This window comes from Rattus norvegicus, chromosome 2, assembly GCF_021556685.1.
Source record: "Rattus norvegicus strain SHRSP/BbbUtx chromosome 2, alternate assembly SHRSP_T2T, whole genome shotgun sequence".
In the NCBI taxonomy this organism is placed as follows: domain Eukaryota; kingdom Metazoa; phylum Chordata; class Mammalia; order Rodentia; family Muridae; genus Rattus; species Rattus norvegicus.
The window spans coordinates 221,853,158-221,875,924 of NC_141535.1; the positions used below are offsets into that span (position 1 = coordinate 221,853,158).

At 45.6% G+C, this 22,767-nt stretch overlaps 1 protein-coding gene and 1 long non-coding RNA gene across 25 annotated transcripts in view; one reads left to right on the forward strand and one right to left on the reverse strand.

Annotated features, from left to right (window-relative positions):
• Lef1 (lymphoid enhancer binding factor 1) overlaps positions 1-22,767 on the forward strand; it is a 113,291-nt gene that overhangs the window by 15,339 nt on the left and 75,185 nt on the right.
• LOC147996547 (uncharacterized) lies at positions 19,433-21,896 on the reverse strand. The gene is made up of 3 exons (XR_015676926.1): positions 21,833-21,896; positions 20,277-20,899; positions 19,433-20,165 (listed from the first exon to the last, which is right to left on the reverse strand). It is a non-coding gene; the product is annotated as an uncharacterized LOC147996547 (long non-coding RNA).

Here is a 22,767-nt window from a genome sequence, read left to right on the forward strand (position 1 = left end):
GTGTGGCTCTATGTCCCTGGAATAGCCAGCTCATCTTGTCCATACTTAAAGGTCCAGGGTAAAGGTGACTCCTTCATGAAGCATGTGACTGGTTCCCTTCCAACTAGGAGGGTCTGGCTCTCCTGTGCAGTGCTATTGAATCTTCCTGGCTCTTTATACATTTTAAAAATGAGGGTTTTTAAAAAAAAATCTTGTGCATGTTTGAGTGTCTGTGTTATGTATGTGTGCATGTGTGGTTATATGTGTATATCTGTATGCATGTGTATGTTTGTGTGTTTTTGTGAGAACATGTTATACATGCATACATGAGTGTGTGTGTAGTTATGTGTATATGTGTGTAAGTATGTTAATATGTGTGTATTATGTGTGTATTTGTGTGTAGGAACATTTACAGATGCGCGCGCGCGCGCGCGCGCGCGCGTGTGTGTGTGTGTGTGTGCACGTGTGTTAGTACCTGAAGACACCAGAGGTGCTGAAGCCTAGAAATGAAGTTGTAGGCAATAGTAAGTCACCCAACATGGGTGCTGGGAACTGAACTCACACTGCAAAAGCATTAAGTACTTGTAACCTCTGAGCCCCTGTGCATATGTTTTGGATGAGTTAGGTATCTCCATGTTGATTTTTTTTTTTTAACTGGGAATCCCTTTGAGGATAGAGAGTGCGTTTTAATTTTCTGTTACCCACAAGTTTTTATACTGCATGCCATGGTCCAGGTTACTCGCCAGATGTTTAATGGAATAGGTTAGGAATTTTAAACTTCAGGAGTAAAAGGTGCCAATACCAGGTATCAGTCCACCTTTAAATGAGAACTCTTAGAAAGTGTATAGACTTTTGCTATATATAAAGCTAAGATTGGGTTTAGAAATTTTCATACCATTAGGCAATGTTCACGAAATGGATGTTAACACCATTGGTTTTGAGTATGTGGTCCATGTCAGAACTGTTGTGCATCCTATCCACATGAGGTCATGTCACCCTCAAGGCAAGTCAGTGCTGGCCTCAGCATCCACCCAAGGCAGCCCATGAAGGAGCCGAGACGCAGAGGGAGAAAGTCAAGAACGGAAGATCGCAGCTGGCCCGTAGATGGACTGTGAATGGGACAAATGGGATGTAGGCTCGGCTCTCACTGCTGACTGTTCTCTCCCTGTCTTACTCTCATCGCCGCCGGTACCCAGAAGATGCTGGAGGAGATTGAAGTCAGCAGATCTGTCACTAGAAATGATTCATAGAGAGGTGTGTGATGAGAGATTGGATGCTATGTGAAAGTGGGACCTTTCCCACATTCCCTTTGGTGGACAAGAAGCCGGGGAGAGGAGATGGGGGAGACTGGGGAGTGTTCTAGTTTGAAGGCCAAGAGGGGCGTTAACTACATAGTGGCTTTAGAAGGAGGAGTAGGTTTGTGGGACGTTTATTCATGAGTTTTACTTAGGTGTTTTCTATATCTTCATTTTCATGTCAAGCAAACAAGACAGCAGCCACAAAACTGAGATCTAGAACCAAGCTATCTGTTATGAGCATCCTTTTTCGTCCATCGTTCAGTATAAGCTAGTGGTGCCTCACAAGTTGCCTCTCTTTACCCGTGAGCTTCCTGGTCCTCGACCATTGATGTGTGACCGTGAGAAATAAACACTCTGTCCATGGATGAAGCGAGGAGTACAATTGGTAGGATAGTACATTTACTGCTGGCTAACCCATGCACGTTGCACATGCTTTGTGTCAGACTCTCACTACCAAACTCAGGACCTTGGAATGGTGCTCTCATGTTTCCCACGAAGGACCCGTGGCTAGAGAGGTCGCTCAGTTGTCTTGTCTGCAGAGCTAAAGTTGAGCAAACAGGAAAGCTTGGATTTGAGGACAGGTGTCTCTGCCCCTAGTGACAGGACCCAGCCCATAAGCTAATGTTCCACACAAAAGGACCCTGTGAGGAATTCCACCGCCAGGAAACTACCTGGAGCCCTGAGGATGACTGTTAATTATGCTTTGGGATAATGTAAATGGCTAGGCTTCAGGGATGGCTTAAATGGGAGATGCTAAGAATGTTTGAAAATTGTCATCTGGTCCATTGGACAGAGAACCATGCCATTGCTCAGTACGGTTTTGAAAATTCCCAGGGAACATTGACAGCCTGAGTGTTTCACATCCACTTTTCTTTTGCTTGTTATTTTAAAGGGGGCCTTTATTGTTCACTTCTAAAATGGCCCCCCCAGTGTTAAGACTAAGTAAGCTAATTAAATAGCTGTGTGATAGGACATTTTCCAGTGCTTGGATCCTTCGGTAAATGATAGACCCCTTTTCCCCCATAGGAGCCAGGCATTTACACACAAACCTCTGGTAAAGAGTGGTTTTCTTTTTGCACAGCCAGCGTTTGTGTTGTAGGATGTCCTTCACGTTCAGCGGTTTCTGTGGGTTTTCTGACGTCATCACGCCACGTTAAAGGAAAGAAAGAGAATCTAATTTCATAGCAGTGGGAGTCATGGTTGCTCCTGAGGCACTGCAGCAGTGATTAAGAAGTGAAGAGACAGGGCTGCAGAGTGGTTAGGAGCACAGTCTGCTCTTCCAGAGGTCCTGAGTTCAATTCCCAGCAGACACATGGCGGCTCACAACCACCTGAAATGGGATCTGATGCCCTCTTCTGGTGTGGCTGAAGACAGCTACAGTGTACTCATATACATAAAATAAATATTTAAAAAAAGAAGTGAAGAAACCTTTTTAAAGGGGGTATTGATTGGGACCAGTCTTTTTCTCTCTTAAAAGGAAATTTCCTCTTCTTCCTTCTTTTCCTCCTCTTCTGCTTCTCCCTCTCCTCCACTTTCCCCTCCCTCCTCTCCTTCAACCTCTTCCCTCCCCATATATATACATGAATATGACATACACACACATGTATGTATATATAGTCAGGGGAATCCCATAACAGAACAGAAAAATAAAGAAAAAGTCCCTAGATTTCTGCCTTTCAGACATAAGAGTTTCACTTACTTGTACTTGTGTCTTAGTAGCTGCTCACGAACTCAGAATTATTCTCTACTGATCATTTTGTTTTTATTCAAAATTCCACATGTATTTTCCTATGTGAATAAATATAGACCTATATCTCAGCTCTACGTGCTGACTGTCACCTAGTTATGACTATTTTTATCTTCCGTTTTGGCTCTCAGGGGGTTTCATTAGTTTTAACTAATGCCTCAATAAAGCCATGTCCAAAATAAATTTAGAACCTATTTTTGTCCAAGTCGGTTACTATTTCCTATCTTTCTTGATTTAGTAACCATTAACAATGTAAATTAATTGCTAGTTTTATTTGTTTTCGTCTTAAGGTGGGGTCTTTTTATGTGCATAACCCTGGCTGGCCCAGATTTATAATCTCCCTGAGATATTGGCACTCTACAGGGCTTCCCACCTCTTGATTCCCTCAAGTGCTCTGAATAAATGATTCAAAGCTACTTCATGCAAAATGTATGCTCTCTCTCCATTTCTCGACTGTTGCACGATTGAGGTCCACCGTACTATGCAGACAGCTAGGTCCTCACCAAGAGAAATGCCCCCCATCCTGTGATTGGCTCATCACCCTTTACATCTTAGGAGAGCTGGGCTGGGAAAGGACCTCTGACCTTGGGAGGTTGGGACAGTAACTGGAAACACCAGAGTCAACCCAGCAGTTTAGGGTCGGGCAGGTTTTCTGGCGGAAAGAAGACAGGCACCAAAGAATGTTGCGTTTTAAGAACATTCATCTTTCACCCCATGCTCACGGGAGGACCTTTTCTTGGCCCCTCGAGGGGCCCCCAGTTCAGCACAGAGCAGACAGGAACTAGTGTGTATCTTGGATGGATCTGGAGAGGCAGCAGGGAGCAGAGACACGCCCGTGGCCCTTGCATATGGCAGCCTGCTACCACAGGCTTGTGGTACTGATGGTGTGTGTTGCTCTTTACCCGGAGTCGGGCCAGCATGATTAATTGATTATGGTCACAAATATTTGATTCGTTTTGTTGAAATGATTTTGTAGATAATGAACTTTAGGCTCAACTAGGAAAGCAGATTGGTATTTGCTATTGTAGTCGTTGTTGTTGTTGTTGTTACTAAAAGGACATGCGTGGGGGTGGGGTGGGGGGTGGAGAGCTAGCTTAGCAGTTACAAGCAATGCTGTTCTTACAGAGGGCCTGAGTTGGAGTCCCAGCACCACATGGACCCTTACAACCAATCCAGCTCCAGTTTCAAAAGATCTACTGTCCTCTTCTGGCCTTTGGGCACCAGGCATGTGCGTGGTGACGTATGAGCAAAGCACCCATACACGTTATGTACATGTATATTAAAGGACATACATCTTAACCAAGATGACTTAAGAAAATAGCTCAGAGGTCTTTATGGAGCCTTCGAACACGTTTATCACTGCAAGTTAACTGGAACCCACAACTGGTTTTTCTGATGGTGCCTTGTGGTGGTACCCAACCCCACTGGCTAGAGCTGAGTGTTCAGAACCTCGGGAGGGAAAACAGCTGTCACTTCCTCATCTTATGACTTGCCTGGGCACTCAACACCAAACCCCAAACCAGCTCAAGCCACCTGTCAGTTGTTCTATGCACACGCATATAAGCTGTTTGTTTCCATTCCTACCCACGGATTAAAAAAAAAAAAATGTTTGCCATCCTAAAGAGGGTTGGGAATATAAGAAAAATTACTGCTTAAAAACAGTATAGCTTAGTTACTGTTGATTTAAAAAAAATAAAGAAAGAAAGAAAGAAAAGAAAAGAAAAGAAAAGAAAAGAAAAGAAAAAAGAAAGACTTGGACTTGGTCAGGATCCATGTCAAAAAATCACAGTAGTTCTGGGAATCAAGTGGCAGCCTTGGCCTGTGAACTAGACAGAGGCCTGAAGGTGTTTGATCCTATGTCTTCCATACTGTTTAATGAACAACAGGAAGTCGGGATGGAGAGATGACTCCACAGCCAGGAGCACTCATTGCTCTCACAGAGGACCTGTGTTGGGTTCCTAGCACCACATGGCAGCTTACAACTCTCTCTGACTAAGGTTCCAGAGAACCTGATGCCTTCTCCCGGCCTCCATGGGCATCAGGCAGGCACATGGTACCCAGATATGCACGCAGGCAAAAACACTCATAAAATAAAATAAAATGTTAGAAATAAAAAACGGCGTGCAGCTAACCGCAAAGTTGAACGATGCAAGTTTGAATTGATCAGGCCCCACGAGGGCCTTATCTATCCAACTGTAGTAATGACGGATTCGGTGTTTCAAAAGAAAACCTCTCTTAACCTGTCTGGGACTCTAGAAACAGCAGCTGCTCCTGGAATGGCGGAGGAACTGTGGCACTCATGGTGCTAATGATGAGACAGGTCTTATCTGGGCTGCTTGTGCTCATTCTTGTTGGCTATTTTAGCAGTCCTCACATGAACTCAGTGACAACTATGCAGTGTGAAACTTGAAAATAACAGCTGCTTAAGAAAGTCATTCACAGGCTTTTTAAACCTCTCCAAAGAAACAAGAGTGGGGTAGGGCTGGACGCTGTCTTTTTGGGGGTTTTTTGTTTTGTTTTTTTCTTTTTAATTTTTATTTCATGCTCATTGGTGTTTTACCTGCATGTATATATGCCTGTGTGAGGGTGTCAGATCCTTTGGAACTGGAGTTACAGACAGTTGTGAGCTGCCATATGGGTGCTGGGAATTGAGCCCAGGTCCTCTAGAAGAGCCATTTCTCTTACCCTCAGAGCCATCTCTCCAGCACCCGCTGTGTGTCTTAAATGACTACTCTCTTCGAGCAGTTTTCTTATCTGGAAAGGGGTCCCAGCAAAGGGCTGTTTGTTACCTGGACTAAGGCAGGCAGTCTAGCCTGACTGCTTTCCGGTTTAAAAGCCCCCTGAATTTCTGGGTACCCAATATTTGAACCAGCTCACAGAAGGAAACCCATCTGTTTTGTTTCCCCCACCCCCATCATGTCATTTCATCCGTGTTTAGTGAGATGAAGGTTTCCTATGCTCTGGAGGGGAAACCCAAACTAGGCTGGGTGGAGTACAGCAGGGGTGCGTGGAGCGGGGTACGGACCATCTGCATTAGTGGCAAGTCTTCAGAGAGAAGTGCAGGGGAGACACCATCTAACGCTGGATGGAAAGGTTTTCTGCTCCCTCTCCCTGCCCACCTCTGGCAGGGGCTGGAACTCCCACACCTTGCCCTGGGCTTGGCTTACTTACACTTTGGTGTTTTGCTGTGACAGTTATCTCCATCCGGGGGGAGTGAGCCACATGGTACTTTTACTCTTGGAGAACGAGTCCAGGAGTTTTCCCTTGTGGCTCTCCCTTATTTTTATTTTTAAATTTAATCAATTTATTTATTTTTAATGAGAAGACAAGGAATTTCTTTACTTAGTTGGTCGGATCAGTAGTTTTTTAAATTGCTTCACTGTTTACTGAGTTGCCCCCACGACAAAGGTTCTACCCATTCATAGTACACCATTTGTGGGGTGGGGCCGGGAGGCAAGGGTGTTAGTATATTCAGGGTTTCAAAGCCATCAACACAGTCAGTTACATTCTCACCACTTCAGAAAATAACCTGTGCTCCCCCCCAACATCCCACCCAACCCCAACGCTGCCTCCCTCAAGCACCCACCCCAGGCCTGAGCTCTGATCCATTTTTTTGTATCAAAAGACTGCCCTGCTTGGGACATACCACAAAATAGAATCACAGACAAACATAGTGTGCAAATCTGTTGTGATTTTGCCCCTCCCCCAACCCAAAACAGGGTCTTGCTGTGTAATCCAGGCTGGTTCAAACTCCCAATCCTCCTGCCTCAACCTCCCAAGTGCCGGAACTCTGGGCCTTGACTGACTCTGGCCAGTTAACATGTTGTCTGGAGGGAGGCTGAGTGCTGTTCTAACAGCCTGCGCTTTCTCTCCCATCTGGCCTCTGAGGGCTGCACCGTAGTCCGGAAGGTGAGGTCTAAGGGGTGGAGATGTGCATGGGTTAGTCAGTGTGGGGAGAAGAAAAGCCGAAGTTGCTGGTTCAGACGCCTACACTTGTGGCCGGAGTATTTTTGATGGCAGGTCTTTTATCAATTTTTAAAAGTCGGACTCTGTATTCTTACTTATGAGGAGCATACGTTAGACTGTGTGATTATTGTTTAATCAGATCACAGCATACACCTATGGCCATGTGAGTGATAGAAAGCGGAAAAAAACTCTTATTTTCCATAAACATGCCGTTTTCCTTTTTTTCTTTTTCGCTTCCTTGCCAATTCCATGATTTTACTGTGAATGCCAGTCTCGATAAGGAGTCGACATCAAAAGAACTGTCACCCTTGCCTCTTTCTTGATGTTGGGCTTGGCTGCTAACCCCACCCCCACTTCAGCCCATAACTTGGTCATCTGCGGCAAAGCAAATGGGGGAGGGGTGGTGGTAATCTATATACTACGTATTCGATAAAGCTTCATATTCCCTATGGGAAACTGGGGTCGTAACATTCTCTTCCTGGGTCTCAGTGGCCGGTGCGGTGCCTCAGCGTCTTCGTCTTCAAGCCGCTCTAGCTGGGTAGCCAGAGAAGCGTGGGAGTGCGAGACTTCTGCCAGTCGAGGCGCTCAGGTGAAGGAACTTTCCAGCAAACTGTAGTCTTCCGGAGACTGCTCTTTCCTTGTCTGTTTGGGTCGGTGGCTCAGTGCGGCTCAGGCTTCTGGGTGTTGGTTGCTCTTTGTTGTTTGTTTTTTGTCTAGTTTTTGAAGCATGCCTAGGGTCACGTGGGTTGGTTCCCGCTTGCGGTGGGCACAGGCTGCTCGGTGCTGGGGGCGTCCAGCTGAATTCCATCACTGGGGAGTCTGCCCACCCTGACTCCAGTTTGCTCTTCTCGTGGCCCTGCTCTACAGGGGCCGTGTGGGAACCCTGCTGCCTGCCATCCCTCTGGATTTGATCAGACCCAGGGTTCTTCTTATTTTAAACCATAGGTGCGCAGTACGGGGGAGGGGGGAGGGAGGAGTCACTGCTAAGGAGCCATTCCTCAGGTTTTCACAAGCTGGCTGAGCCATTGGAAGCCAACTACTTATTTTCTAGGCCTGGAGATTCCGGTTTTAAACCCCAGACCTACTGAATTTTTATTAGTGTACACTACTTATATAAACCAATGGCTCATTGTGACATTTTTCATTCACATATACAATATACTTCCGACATTAATCCTGATCACTCTCCCTTCCTCCTGCCACATATTTGACCTTCTATTTTCATGTCTTTAAAAGGAACATCTAGATTCCATTTGTAAGCGAAAATATGCTATCTGTCCTCTGTCCTTCATAGTCTGGCTTATTTCCTGTACTAAAATGACCTCCAGTTCTGTCAGGTTTTCCTGAAAATGGTACAGTTTCATTCTTCATGACCGAGTAATACTCCTTTGTGTATGTGCATACCACATTTTCCTCAGCCACTTAAGCTACTTGATTCCATCATGAGGCTGTTGTGAATCGAAACATGGTTGTGCAGACAGATACCTTTGTGCTCTGCCTCTGGATCCATTGGGAAGACACCCAGAGGTGACATGGCTGGATTACATTCTGGTTTCAGTTTTCAATTTTGGACCTGGTCTTGTGTGTCCCGGTGACAGAACCTAGTCCCCAGGGGTGTCTGCCTTAACAAGCAGCTTGTCACTTGCCTTGGAGAACATAGGCAGGCAGGAGAAAAACCATCGCTAACCAGGAAGACGGTTTCTATGACAGGAGTCTGTGAACAGCTTTGCTTCTTTGGGAAGAATGAGCCAAAGGAAATGGGACTTCAGTTGATTCCAGAATTCAGGTTGGGAGAATTACCTCAGAGGGAGGGATTGATAGCATTGGGGAGCTTTATGGAAGGCAAGCATAGTGCCTGATTATCTAAAGGTCTTAAAGCTCAACGTTTGTCTGAAGTGATTGAAATGGTCACCTGGAGGGACCTTTGGCTTGGAATGTATCTGCTGCCCTTGCCCTGCCCCTGCCTCCTCATTTCTCACCTTGGCCAGCAGCACCCTGACCCTATAGGTCCTTGAAGGGATGATGATACCCCTTCAGGAAGGGGAAAATAACAGGGCCAGCATAGAGTTTATGCTATGTAATGCGTCTCCTGTGCATTATTACAGATCTCTCTCTCTCTCTCTCTCTCTCTCTCTCTCTCTCTCTCTCTCTCTCTCATATTCTCTCCCCCCCCACACTCTCCCCCTCACACATACACACACTCTCTCTCACATACATACTCTCTCACACTCTTTCTCTCTCTCACATATGCACACACTCTCTCCCTCTCTCTCTCCCTCTCTCTCCCTCTCTCTTTCACACACACACACACACACACACACACACACACACATGCATACTCTCTCTCCCCCTTTCCCCCTCACACACACACACACTCTCTCTCTCTCTCTCTCACACACACACACACATTCTCTCTCCCCCTCTCTCACTCTCACACACTCTCACTCTCTCTCTCCCCCCTCACACACACTCTCCTCCTCTCTCTTACACATACACACACTCTTTTACACACACACTCACACACACACACTCTCCCACACACTCTTTCACACACTCATATTCTCGCTCTCTCTCTCTCTCTCTCTCTCTCTCTCTCTCTCTCTTTCTCTCTCTCAGTATGGCAGTTTCTGCTGAGGGGCAATCTTAGGAATGTGGTTGCCCATAACCACTGAGGCTACTGATCCTGTGTGCGTTTGCTTTGTCTCTGCCTAGCTCTGTGGCATCTCAGGATTGGTAGCTGAGCAAATGGTACTTCAGCCACACAGCGAGGTGACAAAAATCCTAAATGCAGATTTTTCTGAGGTGAGCCCTGAAGAGTGTTAGGCTCACAGGAAAGAATGTGGGGAAAGCCAAATGCATGCGTGTTAGCAGCCAGATAACATTCTCCCTCAGGTGTCAGTGAGAGGCCTGAGGGGCTCCTATTGACTCTTGTGTTTGGCACTTTGCTGCATGAGGCTAACGATAGAATCAGACATAAAAGAAGCGATTTGGGGCTGATAACCCGAAGTTAGATTGGGGTCCTGGGTTGCTGAAAGTCTAATAAGATTATGAGGAACACACCTAGAGAAAAACATTTAAGAACACTGGGTCTTGCTGTCAACATTTTGGCTGATAACAAATTGAATGATTTCATTTTTCCAAAAGAAAAAGATCTAGACTTCAAAAATACTATGATTCTTGTTCAATGTTACGTTTGCTCTCCCAGTTCATGCCGTGTGTAAACCTCTAGAATCTGGAGTCTAAAGCAAAACAAAATGCAGTTGCCCTGTGGAATTGTGACCTAGAGGGGACCTTGGAGGGGACCAAGGTGTTTTCCAGCTCAGCCCCATTCAGGCAAAGTTGTCGAAGAAAATTTGCAGTTGGTTACCTTGCAAGCAGGTCTGTTGCTTCCGAATCCTACTACACAAAGGCAGCTTTTGTTTGCCAATTACTTGGTATTTCAGAACTAAGAGGTTTTGTGCAGAATGAAAGGGGGCACACATCACAGCCATTTCTCCAATGTCCGTGAGTTTTAGAACTTAGTGGACTTGGAAAAGTTGAGTCGTGAACGGTCTGTGGGCTACTGTCTACGTAAACAGTACCAAGACAGGACTTTATTGAACGAGATGCAGTTAATTTCAAAAATCCCTTCTAGATTCGACTTTCTCACTCTTTATAGAAAAGTCTTGTCATTTTTGTTACCTTTGAAGTCCCTGATTTGAGGACATTCGAGGTCCCTGTCCCTGAATTGAGGTAGATGTGCCAGAGGGTAGGTGTTTTCCAAAGCATCAGTTTAAATGTTGGAATTGCAGTTGTCATTAATAGTTGTCTTGTGACTGGCCAAGACAAATTAGACTTTGTGTGTTTCTGGTTTTTTTTTTTGTGTATGTTGTTGTTGTTTTGGGGTGGGCGTCCTTTTTTTTTTCCCTTGGAGAAGGTAGGAGAGTAGGGATGGGGAGGACCTGAGAGCAGTTAGGGAGAGAATGATCAAAATATATTGTATGAGATTCTCAAACAATAAATAACATAAAAAAGATGTCTTCCTAGACAGTAGCAGTTATCAGACACCGTATATAACACTCGAAATAATATTTGACCTGCTTGTCTATGTTGATCCTAAATGAAATCACAAGTTACGTACATAATAGAGTCCAAAATGCTTTAAAAATGAGGAATGGGTGCACCCTTGTTTTCTGCTTTAAGAAACAGTGGGATGTTGGTGTTGACGTATTTGGTCCCCATGACCTTAAGAGATTCCTTGCCATACTTAAGCTTCCAGTTGTAAGGCATGATCCTGGCAGACTGATTAGCGTCTGCATCTGGAGTCAGGCACAACTCCTGATGTTGGTCCTCCTCCAGATAATCGGGAATCACGTGTTTGTTTGCAGTTTCCCAGAGAAGCCGGTGATGTATTCAGACTGCAGATGTCAGCTATGCTTCCTCCACTGAAAAGGGAACCGGTTAGGGGGAGGGGCAGGCCCCCGGGGTTCCACCTTGCATGCCAGAGTCCTCTGCCCCAGTGACTGTCAGGGTCCCTCTGTCCCTCTCCCAATCGGAACCACTTACTCCTCGATTTCATTCTAGCCTTTTGGCTTGGATGGCGTATTCAGCCATCAGTTCATATTGTGTGGTCTGAGTTATAAAATGCCCCCGCTGGTTTTTCCATACGAAAAGCATGTTTTTCATTTGTGGAAACTTATATAATTTTTTCCCCCAGTCTCTCTCTCTCTCTCTCCCTCTCTCTCCCTCTGTCTCTTTTGTGCTGCTTTAAATTAAAAGCAAATGTATTCCCCTCCCCTTCATTCTGGCTCTCCCACCCCACCCCCACCTTTGCATGTTCCAATTACAGAGTTGTGAAAATAAGTCATCTTTCGGCTTTTGTTACTTTAAAACAGCTATCGGTGATGTCAGAGTCAATACTAAAAGCACTAAGAATGCTGGCAGAGCGCGGTGCAGCTGCAGTCCAACATGATGCTGGAAATGGGGTTGAGAGCATAAAGGCTTTCCATATTCCCAGGGCGCACCACTGCTCGCGGCCTTGGCTTTGATCTCTTCAAAGGCTGCTGCCTCCTCCTCGATGGGGAGACTTGGCTGCCACTCGCTTACATTGAAAAAAGGCAGAGGTCTCTATTCAGGCAGAAATCAATCACTGTGCAGAAACAATTATGTGTAATTCAACCATCATGAAAACAGGACGAGATTACCGGGTTTGTTACCTGAGTGACTGTGTGGAGACGGGGAGCAGAGAACACTGGAGTCCTGCTGACATGCCACATCTCGATGACAATTATAGACATATGAATGATGTGGCGGGCGGGGGAGGCCCAATGACAAATGCTGGTCACGCCGTCCAGCAGAGCAGAAAATGAGGTTACAATTGGGAGATAATGTTTGCATATGTAACCGTATTTCAGCAAGCTGAACAACTTCAGGGAATCGACCCTTAGAAACTCTGGGGAATATCTGTGTGCATCTGTATGTGTACTGGCTTGTAGCTTCACTATCGGCAGAATCCAAGATCAAAATAATCCAGACAATTCAGGATTGCGCCAGATGAGGAGAAAGAAACTTTAACTTGGGGCTGTGTTGGCTTGTTTGGAGCGTACGGTGGGGACACCGGGCTCTGGGAGCACAACGTCTAACCTAATATGCGGGTCTGTCTTTAAACATCTGGTTCAAGAATAACGTTTTGTTTTAGAATCCGCTACTCTGTCTCACAAAGGCCTTAGCGTTTTGCTCCTTGGTGTGAACCCTTTGGAAAGTGAGTTTTGTTGGTTGTACCGTCTTCCCTTGTTTTCAGGTGTTGTTTTTATAAAGCAGACTTGAGAAGCCTCTAAATTTCCTTTCATTGTGAACAAAAACAAGGCCAATTTTCTACATAGGAAATAACTTCTTGCCCTCAGTAGAGGTCTATTTAATCTCGCAGCCCCGGCCTGCAAAGCCGCCGAGGTATTTATTTTTTTTATTTTAACTCATTCTTGACACCTGACAGAAGCGTGGGAGTTACCTCACATTTTGCTGGCTAGCTGAGGTGAGGGGGGGTGGGGGTAGTGGGGGAGGACAGCACAAAATAAGAAGAAAACCCGGACGGTTGATTATCAAACTTGGTATTGCTGCTGTGCAGTTTGATACCCAAGCCCTGGGTTTACCTTTTATGCCGCTCCAGCTTAGACATCAGAGGTGTGAGAGTTGTTTTGAGTTACAGATCTTCAAACAATAAGTCAAAACAAAACAAAAAAAAAAATCAATCCCCTCCGGTCCCTGGGTGCAGTTATGGAAAGATAAAAGAGAAAAGTGAAGTTATGCTAAAGTACATACAAGGAGAGGAGAGCAGATAGGCTAGGGAGAAAAACATGGAGGACAAGGCTGAGGTGAAGTGGGCCTCTTGTGAGCCAACATCAATGGACTTTTATCTTATCACAAAGTTAGAGGCTTGGTTGCCAGTTCCCTTCAAACTGGATCCAGTCTGATCCCAGGCTGCCCAGACCAGCGCCTTCTGTAAAGTTGCCCCCCCCCCCCATCTTAAATGCAATCAACTTGGAATGAATGAGGTTACCTTCCACCCAATGCATAAAACTCAGCCACTGACTTCAGCGGCAAATTAGAGGTTTTGATAATCCCTTGGCATTTTGAATATAAATCGAGGGGGGTAGGTCTGTGTATTTTGTGTCTGTGTTTATGGAAAGCTGAGGGTTATGCGAAGTGTCAGGCAAATCTCTACACCGTGTGTGCATTCTGTGGCCAGGTTTCTAATAGCCAGGAAGCCCCATGCATTCTTTTGGAGGTAAGACGTCACCTGTGCTCGCCCTGTTTCTTGTGGCTAATATCAGGTATGTCTGGAAAATAATAACCATTGGAAGCACTGTTTTTTGATACACGAGCCAGCATGCATTTTGATGAGTCCAAGACAGTAGAAAACCAAAAAGGCTCACATTTTAAGAACAGTCTTAAAGTGGCAACCATTCTAGCTAATAGTTTCTTAGCTAAGACCCAGTGCATTTCTTTGCCTCCCAGAGGGTTCCCAGATGGCCCCCAGCCTTCATTCTCATCTTTCCTTCTCCAGAGAAGAGCAGGCATCTGAGTTACCTCGGGCATGAACAGGGCGGGGCTCTGGCCTAGCATCCACCTCTTTAGCCACTGTCCTGCCCCACCCCATGTGAGCCCAGGGAAGCAGGGGCCTGTCTCACAGCCCTTCAGGATTTTGGTTTCAGGTTTTACAGAAGAAAAGGAAGTCATCTTGGCACTGTTAGAGCAAGAGGCTGCTATTTAAGGAACCGTGTTCTATATATAACTGTAGTTAATCATTTGAGTAAAGCCATCCCAACTTTCATTTGCATAGCTCAGATGACTCACTGTTTTGAAAACTAAATAAACTCAAATGGAAAACAACCGCCCAGTGTCTGCTGCAACTTTGATTCCTTCTGTGGAGTTAATGAGCAGAACAGTGGCAGAGTCATTTCCATACGTCTAAGGCTTTAAAAAAAAATTAATGAGTGTACTTTACAGTAAACATCGAAGCTCCGCTCTGTGCTCCCTGGGCCTGGAGAAGAAGGCTATGATTATTTCTGGTTTCTTCAGGAAGTTGAGATGGGGCAATGTCAGGCTGTATTTTTAGGTCTTTGTCCTCCAACTCTCCTTCTGGCTGGCTTCAGCCAGCATTTCCACGGCAGTCTCTTGCCGTTTCCTATCCGTAATCCCTTCTTGTTATCCTTCCAGGCCGCTCCTCACAGGATGTTGTTGTAAGTGGCTTCGCGTTGACCTGCAGGGAAGGAAGTGAGGCAAGGCCTGGTACAGTGGGTGCAACAAGCTCCCTTCTGCCCTCGCTTGGAAGGACCCTCAAATTCCCCACAAATAGTCAGCGGTGTCTGCAAAGGGGTTGGGAAAAGACTGGAGAGCCTTTACAATCTCCACAGGGGTCTGGACCACCTCTGATGATTGCTGACTAAAAGCAGCCTGCGAGGTACAGCACCCAACTCCCTGTTCCAACCAAATTGCTATTCTTAAGCCACCTGTAAGTAGAAATGTGGAGGTCACTGATGTACGTGCACACATGCATGTGCGTGTGTGCGCTTTCATATATAAATGTAGTATTTAAAGCGCATGGGACAGACTGCCAGCACTCAGGTAGATTAAGGTGAGAGAAACGGTGGGGTTCAGTGGTAGAGCGCTTGCCTAGCAAGCACAAGGCCCTGGGTTCGGTCCCCAGCTCCGGGAAAAAAAAGGAAAAAAAAAAGGTGAGAGAAACGGAAACATCCTTGGTACTTGGATGCTAGCATGTGCTAGTTAATGCTGTTGGAAAACACAACCCTGTTTGCCATACAATTCAAAAAACTTCTGTTATGTACACTTTAAAATATTATTACTTTAATAAATTACTCTGTGTGTGTGTGTGTGTGTGTGTGTGTGTGTGTGTGTGTGTATGCACACCATGTGCGTGCAGTGCTCACAGAGATTAAAGGGGGGCAGTTGGGCCCTGGAACTAGAGTTCTGGTATATGTGAGTGAGTCCTTGTAGATTCTAGGAACTGAACCTGGGTCCTGTGCAAAAGCATCAAGTACTCTCTGTCTCTCTCTCATTTTTTTTAAAGATTTATTTATTTTCTTTATATAAGTACACTGTAGCTGCTTTCAAACACACCAGAAGAGGGCATCAGATCCCATTACACATGGTTGTGAGCCACCATGTGGTTGCTGGGAATTGAACTCGGGACCTCTGGAAGAGCAGTCAGTGCTCTTAACTGCTGAGCCATCTCTCCAGCCTGTATCAAGAACTCTTAACCAATTTAACCAGTGACATATTATACTCAACAGCCCCATTACTGGGTTGTTTTTTTTTTTTTGAGATATGCTAACATTTATTTTTGTTTGCTTGATATTTGAATTTCCACTTTTGACCAGTTTCCGGGGTGAGGACGGAAGTGTGGAGTCCAGCATGTACGCTGGCATGTACCTCTAAGCCTGTGTTTCTATTAGAGAAGGAAGTTCAGATTTGGGGTTGTGTTCCTAGGGTTTGCGTGATCACAGGAGAATATGTGTACCCCCAAATGTGTTAAAGGGTTCGGTAATTTGGATTTAGGGTGGCAGAACCATTCTTTATATTTTCTTCCTTTTCATACACCCCAGGGGAATTAACTATATATATTTCATCAGAAAATAGTTTTTCAGTTATACAAGTGTTATATTCTTGCGTGTTATGTATAGAGGGATATATTCTATAAGTCAAGGTTAAGTTTTATACCGAGTCTATCCCTGTATATTTGCGGTAGTTAAAAAGAAAGCTGTCTTTGGGTTTTTGAATAACAAGTAAAATAGGAGTTTAAGGTCTAAAACGTACTCTCAGGGCACGTCAGGGTCTGGCAGGTGTTACAAGCAAAAAGGAGGTCACAGATTTTCAGTCTTCTGAGGTGAAATCCTGTCCTGGACCTGAAGTTTAGCCTAAGTGGCAGCCTCCTCCCTCCCGTCTTCCCTCTTTCCTCACAAGCCCCACCCTGTGGGACTCCCTGGAAGCTGCAGTGTTTGCTCAAGACCCTCATTGTTACTGTAACCCCCCCTCTCTTCTCTCTCTCTCTTTTTCTCTCTCTCTTTCTCTCTCTGTCTCTCGTTTCTCTGTGTCTGTTTCTCTCTGTTTCTCTCTTTGTGTGTGTTTTCTCTCTTTGTGTCTGTATCTCTCTGTCTCTCTGTCTCTCTGTCTCAGTCTCTCTCTGTCTCTCTCTGTCTCTGTCTCTCTGTCTCTGTCTCTGTCTCTGTCTCTGTCTCTCTCTCTCTCTCTCTCTCTCTCTCTCTCTCTCTCTCTCTCTCTCTCTCAATGCACTCCAAATTCAAACTTTTGCAGTGTAAACATAGCCTGGTGATAATTTAAAGTCTGATTTGGACCCTCTGTTTTGATAAGAAATCACCAGCTTTAAAGGATACATATTGTCTGTTAAAGAATACCTCTATTCAGAAAATCTTTTCTTTGTCTAGCTGCAAATTCTGTCCTGTTTGGAAAATAATTGTAATTATTTAGGAGAGGGTCACCAACTTATATATTGATTAGTGTTGGAATCAACTTTGAAGTGTTTGAAATAAATAAAAGACTGCTTAGGGTTTGTTTTGTTTTTTACATAAAAATGTGCTTAGTATAAATTAAGCATCTGTAGTCACAGCAAACCTCATACCAGAAACACTCGTTATTTCAAGGAGGCGCTTAAAGTATTCATTGGTGACAAGTTTTTCAGTGGCTGTACACCTCTATAATGACCTCTATAATTACTGGAAATGAGTTCCCCTTTGCCCTTGAATGTTTTAAGTTACATTATCATTCTTAAAATTTCACAAACTTAGTATGGTTGATCACAAATACTGATATTTTCTAAGCAAAAAAACCTAAAATTTTATGAGGGTAAATGATCCTAGATTTTTAAAAAGTTATTATTCATGCACACTAAGAATTAAGTTGTTCTCTGTATGCAACATATAAACCATGATACTGGACTTGTTATTGCAAGACCCAGAAGAGGCTGACTTCCGGAACTGTTGACGTGTCCTGCATAGCGTGTGTACTGTACAGTGTGTATATGGCACATCCTGTGTACGGCACAGTTTGTACTGCACAGCATGTATACTGTATAGCATGTGCACTGCACATGTGTACTGCACATCATGTGTACTGTACAGTGAGTATACGGCACATCCTGTGTACTGCACATGTGTACTGCACAGCGTGTGTACTGCACATGTGTACTGCACAGCGTGTGTACTGCAGCGTGTGTACTGCACATGTGTACTGCACAGCGTGTGTACTGCACATGTGTACTGCATATCATGTGTACTGTACAGTGAGTATACGGCACATCCTGTGTACTGCACATGTGTACTGCACAGCGTGTGTACTGCACATGTGTACTGCACAGCGTGTGTACTCCACATGTGTACTGCACAGCGTGTGTACTGCACATGTGTACTGCACAGCGTGTGTACTGCACATGTGTACTGCAGCGTGTGTACTGCACATGTGTACTGCAGCGTGTGTACTGCACATGTGTACTGCACAGCGTGTGTACTGCACATGTGTACTGCACAGCGTGTGTACTGCACATGTGTACTGCACAGCGTGTGTACTGCACATGTGTACTGCACAGCGTGTGTACTGCACATGTGTACTGCAGCGTGTGTACTGCACATGTGTATTGTACAGCATGTGTACTGCACATGTGTACTTCACAGCGTGTGTACTGCACATGTGTATTGTACAGCGTGTGTACTGCACATGTGTACTTCACAGCGTGTGTACTGCACATGTGTATTGTACAGCGTGTGTACTGCACATGTGTACTTCACAGCGTGTGTACTGCACATGTGTACTGCACAGCGTGTGTACTGCACATGTGTACTGCAGCGTGTGTACTGCACATGTGTACTGCACAGCGTGTGTACTGCACATGTGTACTGCAGCGTGTGTACTGCACATGTGTACTGCACAGCGTGTGTACTGCAATTGTGTACTGCACAGCATGTGTACTGCACATGTGTACTGCACAGCGTGTGTACTGCACATGTGTACTGCACAGCGTGTGTACTGTACAGTGAGTATACGGCACATCCTGTGTATTGCACATGTGTACTGCACATCATGTGTACTGTACAGTGAGTATACGGCACATCCTGTGTACTGCACATGTGTACTGCACAGCGTGTGTACTGCACATGTGTACTGCACAGCGTGTGTACTGCACATGTGTACTGCAGCGTGTGTACTGCACATGTGTACTGCAGCGTGTGTACTGCACATGTGTACTGCACAGCGTGTGTACTGCACATGTGTACTGCACAGCGTGTGTACTGCACATGTGTACTGCACAGCGTGTGTACTGCACATGTGTACTGCAGCGTGTGTACTGCACATGTGTACTGCACAGCGTGTGTACTGCACATGTGTACTGCACAGCGTGTGTACTGCACATGTGTACTGCACAGCGTGTGTACTGCACATGTGTACTGCACAGTGTGTGTACTGCACATGTGTACTGCAGCATGTGTACTGCACATGTGTACTGCAGCGTGTGTACTGCACATGTGTACTGCACAGCATGTGCTGCACAGCTTTTCTAATGTGGACAGGGCATTCAAATCTGGAATTACTGTTCTATAGCCAGGGACCTAATGCTGTCTTATGGAGGAAATTTGAGGTGGATGCTGTTTCGTTAGAAGTACTTGAGCTGCCAACAGGCTACACAGAGCATAGATGGTTTTGGGGGGGAAAGCTGGAAACCCACCCACCTCCATCCTTTGCTTTGCCTTTCGAATGCCTGATGGAATAGCCCGGGGACTTATTTTTAAAGTCTGGGAGACTTTTCAGGAGGACAAAGTAGAGATTAGTTTACACATTGATTAGAAAAAGCCAGTATCAAATAGAGATTTAACAGGTGAGACTTCTCTATGGTACACACGTGCTGGCTTCTGTATCAGAAAAGATGATTTTGGATTCCTAACTTAAAACTTTTACTACAATAGTCTCAAAATCCTTCTGCATTTAAACTCAGAATCTTCCCCTGTTCTTGTTGACCTGGCTTTTCCTATGTGAAACCCAGCATCTGGAGGATTCACTCTGTGCACCGCACCCCACCTTGCTCTGAGCGTTTGTGTTGCTTCCAGGCAAACGGAGGCCAGTTTGTGTTCATTTGACCAGTTTGGCCATTTCATGAACAACTTTTCTTAGGCTGAGTTAGACAAAGTTGGCTTCGAGGATTTTTAATTACACTGTTTGATGTATGTTCCCATCTGGGCAGGGTTCAAGAAGGGAGTGGAGCCAAAATATAAAGGTTCCTTAGAGCCAGCCGACGGGGTGGGGGGTGGGGTGGGGGGGTTGGGGGGTGGAGGAGAGTAGAGGAAGGAACCACCACCAGAGACTCCAAGCAGGTCATCCCCTGAAGGACTGAAGGAGTGGGGTAATTACCAACAGGAGGTGGCTGGAGGTGACCCACAAGTCTCCACTTGCCTAGAACCCTCCTTCCTGCAGGCAGCCCATTGAAGTGTCACTCAGCAGGCCTACTTGCCCCACCCCCAAGGGTCCCAAGTTCCATTCCTGCTGGTCCAGGCTCTCCACAGAGTGGGGGTTATTGCCTTACTGCACCCCCCACCTCAAGCCTACAAGATACACACAGTCTAATCCAACATGGCAGGCATCATTACCTCCAACCAGGGGAGCCTACTTCACCACTGGCTGCATTTTTTTTCTTTTTTGGTTCTTTTTTTCGGAGCTGGGGACCGAACCCAGGGCCTTGCGCTTCCTAGGTAAGCACTCTACCACTGAGCTAAATCCCCAGCCACCACTGGCTGCATTTTTAGAGCCATCACTAAAACCACTCCAAGTCACTGTCCTCCCTCCGCATGAGCTGGAGGCGTGAGCTGGAGGCCGCTGTCACTAATGTTTGCTCCAAACCCTTTGCCACTCTGGCTTTGGCTTGCTCATGGCTTTCCTGATCTGACTCTCTCCAGGGCAAGGCTGGTGTCGAGCGTCCCTCCCTCATGGAGAATTTAGGGTTCCCTTGATGCAGTTGCGACCTTTTATAATCTTACTGGTCCCCTGGCAACTGGGACAGCTGTTAGAAGGCTTCTCTTTGTCTGCCACGCTGGCGTTTGAGCACATTCCCTCGTGGTGTCAGGCCATCTGTCTTGAAGTGTGCCTTCTCCACATCACTCCGTCATACTTAGCCACTTTGGGTCTTTTTGGATCAAGTGATCACACTCAGTCATTCTCTTCCTCCTGTCATGTGGGGCATCTGCATCCTCTGTAGCCACCGTGTATCAGGCTGATAGTGGGAACAGGGGACAGCTCAAGTTCAGGATCCCGGATCAGCCTTCGGCTTGCCTATGCCTTTGAACAACTTCACTTGCCCAGGCTCCTAATTTTCTCCTGTAAAGAGTGACGTCATCCTCCTCCTCCCAGAGCCCTGTGAAGATAAGATACGTGCATGTAAATCAGTAATCTGCCCAGCCACTGTGGTAGCCAGGTAGATGCTTTCCCTATGTTTGTAACCACATCAAGTGACTCACACACTTGCCTAGAAGTGTTCAAACAGCTCTGTGCTTCCCTACGCATTTGAACCAAGCTGACTGGGATGAAGCTCCGAGCTTTGGCCTAGCCTTCTTTCATTGATATGGCAGGGGAGGATGGTGACAGCCATCCCAGCTAGGTGCAGGACCCCTCCTGCGGAGAAGCAGGCAATTATATTATTGTTTTCACTGAGAGCAAAACAGAAGCAGGCCAAGGTCCTTTATTTGTAACCTTGTAGTGGACGGATAATCGGAAATTGAGGATTTTAAAATTTCTTGGTAAAAATCCTATGCTAATCAATGTGAAGTCATTTATTTATTTATTCCACTAATTGTGAGGACCCGCACACCTCACTGCAAAAGAAGTATTCCGAGCCCTACTATATATACTATATATACTATATATAGTGGACTATATATACTAAATTTAGGGGCAATATATACTATAAAGTTTGCTTGTCACGTGACTTTTCTAAACGAGATTTTAAAGTCAGGTGATGAATGGCCCTTGAGGGTGTGTGATTAGACGTTGTGGGTTCACACTAGGTAGGTGGACATATTGACAAGAGAAATACCCCTGTCTTTAGGGAAGACTTCTTTGGCACAGTTGATAAATAAGTTGAGGTGATTTTTTTTTTTCCAGTGTGAGAGGTTACGGGCCTGCACTGGGTAGATGGACATCTTGACAAGACAAATACCAGTATCGTTAAGGGACACTTCCGCCACACCATTGACAAGACAGTGAGATGGATTTCCAAGGGGGCGGGGTTCAGGCACAGACCATTCATTCACCGTTGGGAGTCCTATGAAGTTTTCCTTAAGAACAGTACCGGAAGAGCCATTGTGTCGGCAGCTGAACCTTCAAGGTCCCTTCCAGCCTTGTGTTACTAATCTGAAAGACTATTTATTGTTGGGGGATAAAAGCTCCAAGGAAGGTTACTCTGGAGACAGAACCCAAAGCCCCGCCCATTCTGAGAGCATAAGCCAGCACCCTACTGTGGAAAGTGGCTCCCCGTGCAGGAGCCCACGACCGCCTTACATGTATTCCTTGACTCCCATGATGATATCGTCATGGTGAAGTTTAAATGGAAGTCTGATAAACGTCCGTTCAGAAGCCGATCTTATTCATCATGGGTCTCAGAGTGTGTCCTTCAAGTGCCCGGAAGCTGCTTAGGAAGCTCCTTCTCGGGTCTTCCAGGTCGAGGATTGGAAATGGCGTTTTACTAATCTGTCCAGGTCATCCCAGTGCAGGCTAATTTAGCAAGCATTGTGTATTCTTTTTTTTTTTTTTTCTTTTTTGGTTCTTTTTTTCGGAGCTGGGGACCGAACCCAGGGCCTTGCGCTTCCTAGGCAAGCTCTCTACCACTGAGCTGAATCCCCAACCCCGCATTGTGTATTCTTCATGAAGCAATCTATGAGTCTTAAAGTTTGGAAGATAGGTTTACGATACTGTGTGGCTGCTGTGTGTAGGGGTGGGGTGGGGCAGTACGAAACACTCAAAGCACAGAGAATGAAAAAGAAGGAAGTATAATTGGTCCAAGGAGGAGGGGCTGTTGGGAAGTCTAAGCTGTGAGAAGTAAGTACAGATTGGATTTGAGGGGTCAGACATAGAGTGGCCTAGACACAGAGTCTTGCCCAGATTGAGACACAGCACTAGATCTTATCAGCCAAATGATTCCATTTCCCATCCTGTGGATACAGAGTCAGTTCTTCTGGGACCCAGTGGGCAGTGCATTAGTCTAACACTGTCTTCCTCATTTGATTG